General features: G+C 40.8%; 3 non-coding genes across 3 annotated transcripts; 2 read left to right on the plus strand and 1 right to left on the minus strand.

Moving 5' to 3' along the window:
• Nucleotides 1-772: 772 nt before the first annotated feature.
• Nucleotides 773-845, plus strand: TRNAV-CAC (transfer RNA valine (anticodon CAC)). Its single transcript has one exon. It is a non-coding gene; the product is annotated as a tRNA-Val (tRNA).
• A 1,458-nt stretch (nucleotides 846-2,303) lies between these two features.
• Nucleotides 2,304-2,377, minus strand: TRNAT-AGU (transfer RNA threonine (anticodon AGU)). The gene has a single exon. It is a non-coding gene; the product is annotated as a tRNA-Thr (tRNA).
• Nucleotides 2,378-7,171: 4,794 nt separating this feature from the next.
• On the plus strand, nucleotides 7,172-7,254 carry TRNAL-UAA (transfer RNA leucine (anticodon UAA)). The gene has a single exon. It is a non-coding gene; the product is annotated as a tRNA-Leu (tRNA).
• The last annotated feature ends 1,565 nt before the right edge of the window (nucleotides 7,255-8,819 follow it).

Here is an 8,819-nt window from a genome sequence, read left to right on the forward strand (position 1 = left end):
ATGTGTCAGTGTAGATTTGTCAGTTGTACCAAATGTACCACTCTAGGGAGAGATGTTGATAATCAGGGAGGTTGTGTGGGGGGGCAGGGAACATATGGGAAATGTCTGTACCTTTTGCTCAATGCTTCTATGAACCTAAAACTGCTCTAAAAAAGTAGAATCTATTAAAAGAAATAGTAAATGCGTGTATGAAAAAAGAGGAAAGGTCTATGTTTGCGGATTTTACCAAAGGAAATAAAGTTTTGAATTTTAAGCTAGGCGGAGAATAGATTTAGAGAGCCAAGACTGGGAGCTGTATGGAGAGTAGCGAAGAACACATATTAAGGGCCTAAACTAGGGACCCATAAAGAACAGAGGGAAAGGATATTTCACAGAGTTTGAGGTAAACTCAACAGAAGTTGGCAATCATTTTGATGCTGGGTGAGGAGGTGGAAAGGAATTCTGAGGGATGTAGGAGGACGAATTCCAGTGATTCCGTCGTCATGTCAAAACGTCAAGAAGTAAAAGTCAAGTTTGGTCAGCGCCAAGATGTTTGGGATTTTTCTTATTGTGGTCACGGTTTTAGTATAAGGCTCATAGAACTTAAAAATTTCTGGACTGAATACCTCCTAACCTCAGAGTGGTGGTTGTTTTGCATCACTTTTAAAATGCAATTGTAGACAATGACTCAGTAACAAGCCTGACTAGAGAGAAGACCATACTTTTAGGAGCTAACGCTGATGAACACAGGAAACTCAGGTTGGGTTTACAGAGCCACAGGTCCCAGCAAGGGGTTTCCGTAGTGTAGTGGTTATCACGTTCGCCTCACACGCGAAAGGTCCCCGGTTCGAAACCGGGCGGAAACAAGCCAAAGAGCTGCCAGCTTTTTCTCTTTCTCATCAATTAATGTCGTGTGTTTTACGTAGACGCCTTTTACCTTCCCAGCCCAGCGCATTCTATCGCTAACATGAATGCTATCCAGCGCGCAGCCTTGCGGTATTGAATACAGTCTTATCTCTTGCTACGAGGATCCCCCAAGACGACAGGAGGCAAGAGCATGATGGGAAGAGGAGCCGTCTATCTCCTCTGTCACCAGGCCAGGTGACATTTAATAGGACCTGGAGGAAAGAGGAGTTGTTTGAGAAAAGAATAACATGAGCCAGGAAAGAAACATTGCGGTTGGAGAGAAGATTCTTTTACAAAGTCCTAACCTGAAGAATATTTTTTATAGTGTAACATTTCCCTATTTAGTACCTTTAAGTTCTCATGTCTTCTAGAATTACTTGATATCATTGACCATCACTTTAGATTCCACTCTATTTTTAAGTGTCCTTTAAAATCCAGGCTTTTGGCAAATAATTGCACTCTCAGACAGGGCCAGCTTTACAGATATGCAAGCTATGCGTTTGCAGGAGGCCAGGCACTTGATTTAATGCTTTGCTTTTGCTGGTTTGAAATTCTCAATAATTTCTAAACAAAAGGCTCTGCATTTTCATTTTGCACAGGGCCCAGAAATTATGTAACACATTCTTCTCCCAAATGCTCAGAAAAGGAGCAATCATCCAATTTCCTCATTCCTTAGAGGCAGAAACAACAAGCTAAGAGCAATGCCAGCCTTTGCCTGACAAGGAATGTGGTGCACATTACCAAGGTGAGGGGGCGCATTTGTAGAATATAATACTTTGAAGACACGTCCTAGAACATCAAAAGAAAAAGATCGGCTAAAATATGAAAACTTTATTTCAGGGTTTGATGAATTTTTTCCAGCCTTTATTTTAATCCAAGAAATGATCCAGGACTTCAGGTCTCAATTGCCTCCAGTGTCTTGTTAGGTTTTTTGCTTTGTTTTGATTTGGTGTGTTTCTTCACTTATCATCCTTCTTGCTCTCTTTCAAGATGTCATCATGTTACTCCACTTTCCAAAATATTCAATGATGTCTAGAGTTCAGACTCATGCAAGAAGGAGGAATGGTTATCACGGCGCTCAATTTATACAATATGCATATCCTATCTTTTTCTTGCCTTCCTTTAGACTTGTATTAAAAGCAAAAATGTTAAGGGAGACTGCAAGTTTCTTAGCAAATGTGGAAAGTAGCTATAAAAATTTTAAAATAGAAAATTATAGTTCAACTCTAGGTTATAGCATAGACTTTGCTAATTCGAGGTGAATAATTTCTTAACTCCCTTTTCTACTCTCCTGGGCAAAGTGCCTCAAACATCAAGACTCAGCGTCTGAGGCTTCAATTAGGTATAAATCCAAGTTGTCTTAACCAGTGACAAGAATTTTCCTTCAAGGACTTCACCTTATAAAACCACAAGGAGAAAGGCCCCGCTGGGATTCGAACCCAGGATCTCCTGTTTACTAGACAGGCGCTTTAACCAACTAAGCCACAAAGCCCCATGCCTCATACCTCCTAGTCACATATTATTTTACAAAATTTCACACCTCAATCTGTTAACATTTTTTATTTCAGCAGTTTCCTTGGGTTTAATAAGCTGTACCTGGGCCTCAGTCAGAACCAAAGAAGAACGTTCTCGCTGTAGAGTGAGAACGTAGAGTTGAGACAACTTCCTTTAGGAAACTGCTCTAGGAATGCCACTAGACTATAGGCTCCGGCAGTCGGGTAGGGACCTTGCTTGTTTTGACAACCATTGTATTCCTCAGGCCTAGCAAGGAGTCTGCCTTCTCTTATAAGCTCTCATTTCATTTGTTCACTCTGAGGGTGAGTGATATCAGGAACAAGGCCCTGGATTTTATCCACATTTTTCTCTAACTTTTGGCCCCCAGTGATTCCGTCTTTCTGACATGCAAAATATACTCACTCCCTTCAAGTCTGATTCCTTTACGTCAATTGAAGTCCAGGACGGCATCATCTGAATCAGGTAAAGCTTCAGATGAGATTCCTTGGGGAGGAATTCTCAAGTGAGATTCTTCTTAATTTGAACATCTATATGCTTAAGATACAAGTTACCTGTCTCCCAACGGACAGGCACAGGAGGCATAGGATAACCTCTATACACACTCCCATTCAAAAAGAAGAAAACCAGGAGGTACGCTAGTCCATTATAATTCTAGAATCCAGTGGGCACACGATGCTACATTATTAGGACTCAGTAGTGCTGTCCGGGAATGATTCTCCAGGGCTCTTGGTTCCACCAATTGGGCTCTCAGTTCCACACACCCGTCCTTTTAACAAGAAATTTTACTTACTTGCGGCCAAGTAGTCTTCTTAGCCTTCTTCCTTCCCATAGCAGTCCGGGAGGTCCAAAGTCCTCTTTTCATTTTGCACTGTCCTCTATCCCTTTTAGTTCAAGGCGTCAGGGTCCAACTACAATTCCCTTTAAAAACAGGTGATTTTATGAAAGTTGTTGGAGTTTATTCCTTCAGATCTGGAGTTGGTAAACTATGGTCCATAGGCTGAATCTGGCCAGCTATCTATTTTTATAAAGTTTAATTAGAACACAACCAAATTCATTCATTTAGTATTATTTACAGCTGCTTTCCTGCTACAACAGCAGATTTGAGTAGTTTTAGAAGAGACCGAGTGGCCCAAAAATCCTGAAACATTTACTATCTGGACAGTTAAAGAAAAAGTTTACCAACCTCTGTGTTAAACAAAAGCCTCATTTGCAAACCCCATGAAAATAAGCCCTGTCTCCCTTGGCTTTCTATAAAGCTACTGGACGACCACTTTTGTTGTGTGGATAGGATCTGTAAGGCAGGTGCTTAAGATGCTTAGGAGTTTGTTTTTCTGTTTAGATATGACCTTAACTCACTTTGGGGGTCTTAAAAATGGATTTTACAATCACTCCCTTGGCTTCATCTTTAAACCACGTTTTCTGACAGTGCTCTGGAATTGATTTTCGCCTGAAAGTCCTTTCTTAATTTTAGCATCATTTTCCATCTAGAGCAGCTGGGAATAATAAATAGCTTTCCTTTCAAATTCTATAAGTTCTGGTTCATTTATATTTAACAGTTCTTCCCTTAACTTAAATCTCTCATCTCACATTTTACTATAAACAGCAAGAAAAGGCTAGGCAACACCTTCACAAGTCTGTCTGGAAATGTCTTTAGCTAAATTAGCCAGCTCATAGGTTTGTTTTCACCATTCCGTGATACTGCAGGCAACAGTGTTTCTAAACTTTCTACAACTTCATTAAGGATCCTTTTTCTGTCAGGTTCAGATAACATTTCCCTTGGGATTCATTTGATCCAACTGTGGCTTGCCTATAAACTTTGTTAGGGTGGGTCCAAACCTTAGTTGGGCTCATTTTGCTCCCATACTTAGGTTATACCTTTGTGAGAACTCCACCTAATGCCCCATAAATTATGAGGTCGCTTCACTATAGCTGGTGAAGACTATTCCCAGCCCTTTACAGCTTGCTGTTTTCCAGTAGTTCTTTCCCCAGCCTCATGGAGTTTCAACCCCACTCACGCACCAATCAATATTACACCAAAGATACCAGCAGATCCCTCTGCAGACTCTGGAGCTCTCTCTTTGCGCAGCTTTCTCCTCTCTGGTATTCTGGCCCACTTATTCTAACTGCAGTTAGACTGTGAAATCCCATCGTTGTGCTCCCAATTCAGTGTCTCTGTCTGGCTCTGTCTGAAGTCCCCCTCACTGTGCTGAGGCCTGGAAACTGCCTCTAGGCAATAAGCTAAAATCTTTGAAAGATTCACCTCATTTGTTTCCCTTCTCTCAGGGATCAAAGTCCTGCACTGACAGCTGACAAATGTCTGAAAATGGTCATTTCACATTTTTCTGTCCAGCATTCAAATTGTGTACAGGGGAAGAGCAATTCCCATAGTAGTGACTCCTTCACAGGTCGAAGCAGAAGTCCTCATCTCTTTTTTCCAGCGTTCTTTTTCAGTAGTATTATAATTTTAAATGCCATCCATGTTGCTGCATGTACATCTACTCTGTTACTTTGGACATTGCTTAATATTCTAAAGGATGTATTTACAACAGTTTACTTAACCACCGTCCAATAGCGAAAATAAGGTTTCTTCCGATTTCAAAAGACCACAAATGATGCTGTGATTAACTTCCTTTCATGTGTACTGTCTGCACTTGTGTCAGATTTGAGGGGGTGGATAGGGTGGGGGAAGATTCATACCAGGAGCAGAATAGCTCCGTCAAAGGATGTGAACATCCTTCATTTGAGTAAGAAGTTCTCCAGAATGACTTCGTCAGTTTAAGCTCCCATCAGGAGGACATGAGAGTTCTGATGTCCCTAGTCCTGCAATAATTGATTTTACTGAGCTTTTCAATTTTGCCAGTCTAATGGCAGTAAAGTAATATCTCTTTTTACTTTTTATTTCTGTGACTACTAATGATTTTGGAATTTTTCGTGCAATCTTTCTTAGTCTTCATATATTTCTCTCCTAAATTGCCTGTCCTATCCTTTGCCCGTTTCATTTGGATCTTGCTGATTTTCGTGGCCTCTTGCTATATATATTAAGCCCTTGCCATTTTTGGACAATTCAAATATATTCTATTATCACATTTATCTATTCATGTTTCTATTTGGTCCTTTATTTTACATATTCTTAATTTTAATGTAAGCAAACATTAGAATTATTTTAATTTATTGCTTGTGCTTTTGAAGTTCTTAAAAGTTCCTCTCTGCTCCCCGGCACCTAAGGATATTCTCCTTCATATACTTTCAATAGCTTTCTTTTTCACTTTCACATTTAAGTATTAAACTTCACAGCTCATTCTACTGTGTAGCCCATGTTAAGAACGACAGTAATAAAGTGTTTTGAAAACTTTTGTATCTGATTCTATCTCTGATATGTTTTTTTGTGGAACCTTCCACTCATCTCCATCCCCATCCCAACTCAGTTCTTGCCCCAGCACTCACAGATCTGAATTTCCTTCAGCATTTGGTAGAAGCAGGAATCTTTCAGGCCATATCTCCTCTTCTAGGAATGGAACCTTGATCTGGTCAGAGACAGAACTCAGATCTGGACAGCCAAAGGACTAGAGGGGGCCATTCTGTGTACATGAACTTATCAGGCGGAGAGAAAGATCTGGCTACGGGCCCGTTCAGTCTGAATATCCCAAATAAGTGAGGGGCTTCTTTTTCATCAACTGAGATTCTGGGGAGAGTTGTCCTCAGACCCACTTTGCATATCTGCTACAGCTGACACCACCTTCTCACATTGTGGCGCTTCTTCTGGTTACCTGAGGGATGTGTCACACACTGGCGTTCAGTACTGTTACATAAATTAATTATATTCCAACCTGTGCTTCAGGATTCAATTTCAGCTCTGTCTTCTCCAGAGACTCAAAATTTCCCATCTGGGAGCTTTTTTCAGGGATTCTTTAGTTCTCCATGACAACCTTTAGCACGACTAACTGAGGGTAGTGAGCAGACAAATGATGTTAGAATTACCTAGGAGTGCTTGGTAAAATTAAGATTCTTGGGGTCCACCCTATATCTCTTTAGTTAGGATCATTACAAGAGGAGTTCTGGAATCTTCATTTGTAATAAGTCTCCCCGGAGGATACTTTTGGCCTCAAGGATTAGACTGTCCACTGTAACAAGAACGGGCTTATCAGGGAAGAACTTGGAGCCCCCGGGCGGTGTCTTACCGTCTGTGTAGCCTGCACCGAGCTCAGTGTGTTCCTTTGACGGACATGCTGGTCTGTAAAGTTAAAGCATTTCATCATTAAAATCAAAGTCACCAAATTGAACTGCTCTGTGTCCACCAGAGATTTCCAGATTTACTCCCAAGGCGAGCTCGTTTTAACATAACGTCCCTTGGACCCCGGCGCTGTTGCCTCCCATGCTTCAGCGGGTCTGGAGCGGAGGCTTGAATTCAGCAGGCAAAACAATGATCTCTTTAGGAAAAATTGGGACAGCGCCTTTGGTGAAGACGAGGTAGTAGGTGGCGCTAATGCGGTGATTTCTCTTACTCTCTGCCTCCCTCCCCGTTCTCGTATTTCTTTTCCTATCAAGTGAAAAAAAAATTTATCTGGAAGTTAAGGAGTGATCTAATGAGGGGAGTTCGAAAAAAGTGGGCGCTTTCTGAAAGCACAGAAAGCATGCTGTATTTTCTCTATCATAATCCCCCTCATATTTTAATACAATTCCACAAAAACAAATAATTCAGCATTTTCTTAATGCTCAGCGCAAATACATTGGTTCTAATAAAAAAATAATTGCATAAAGTAGAAGCCCAGTCACCGGGATGGCCGAGTGGTTAAGGCGTTGGACTTAAGATCCAATGGGCTAGTGCCCGCGTGGGTTCGAACCCCACTCTCGGTAGATTAAGTTTTCCTCTCCAGAATCATTCGTGGGAAAATACCACCCTTTTTCTATCCGTTTGCGAAAACGTTACGCTGCTTTTTTGTCTTCAAGCCCAAAGAAATTGCCTCAGCAGGCAGTAATAAGAGCGTGAATTATTTTCCACCACGGTCCTATCAGATTGCTAAAATAAGAAACAACCCAGCAGTCTGCCTAATGAGATTTTAATACTCCAGGCCTTTCACTTCCAAGAATGATAACCTGGTGGCCATTTGTCCCTCAGGCAACACAAAAGAAGCTCTAACTCTCTGTAGCCCCCAGGAAGTGAGAACCACCCGCGGGGGGATTCTCTTTGTTTCCAAATTGCTGTATTCAGAAAAGCACAACCCTGCCAGGGCTGTCCCTCCAACTCACTCTGGAAAGCATGGTTGAATCCTCCTCAGCAGAATGTGAGGTTTTTGTTTTGTTTTTTCCATTGTGACTTGTAAAAATGGTCCCTTAGTGGAGTTTTATTTGCATTTCTCTGGTTGTACTTTTGTTGAGCATCTTTTTATGTCAAAGAGCCATCTGTATTTCCTTCTCTGTGAACTGCTTATTAATATCCTTTATTCATTTTTCTACTTAGTTGTTAGGTCTTTCTCTTACTATTTGTAGGAACTCTTTAAATGTGAGTCAATTAAACCTTGTTTTGATATGTCACAAGTAGTCCAGTTTGTTATTTGCTTTAGAATTTTGTGGTAATTTTGAACATGTACACTTTGGGCTATGCAGTTGAATTTATCAGCCTTTTCTTCTGGTTTTATGTCTGACTTAGATATGCCTTTCCCCACTACAAGATCAACAAGAGTAACAAAAGAACTCTATGATTTCTTCTAGAATGTCCATGATTTTTTTAATATTTAGATCTTTGATTTATTTGATTTTTTCCGTGTTTTAATATGCGAGGTATAGATCCAATGCTACTTTAGTTCCAGAGGACCACCAATAATCCCAACGCCGTTATTGAAGAGCCACATTCTGCCCATCAATTGAAATGCCAGAAGCCTAAATTCTGTTCTAGTTAAAATCCAGAGAAGCAGAAGCCTGGCATCTTTAAGATGATTTGAAAGAGCGTGGACTTTGGAACTCAACAATCAAATGTTCTAATTCTGGCTTTCCTGCTGACTCTCTGAGCCTTGATTTCTTCATTTGTTAAATGCAGATAATAATCCCTACCCCCTGGAAGGCAGTTGTAAGGTTTAAAGTATCTATCTATGTATCCATCTATCTATATCTATGGAGAGGCAAGATTCATCCCTACCAAAGGTGGGTTTTCTTATCTTTGTTTCTTGGATGGGGTAGAGAGAGGATGCGTGGTGGTTTGTTTTTTCTGAAATGAGACGACAAAGATTTTACACAAATTGGAACTTTCTAAAGAGAAAACACAGCAGTCTCTTAGTGGTCAGTTAGCAACGCTGTTTAGAGTGTAATGCTGATGACACCAATGTCCGGGTTCCATTCCTATAGAAGTTAACTTATGTAGTTTTCCTCACAAGAGAGTCAACTGCAGATCTATGCCCATCTCTGCCACAGGGAAGATCTGAACC

The sequence above is a fragment of the Equus asinus genome, chromosome 8 (genome assembly GCF_041296235.1).
Source record: "Equus asinus isolate D_3611 breed Donkey chromosome 8, EquAss-T2T_v2, whole genome shotgun sequence".
Classification (NCBI taxonomy): domain Eukaryota; kingdom Metazoa; phylum Chordata; class Mammalia; order Perissodactyla; family Equidae; genus Equus; species Equus asinus.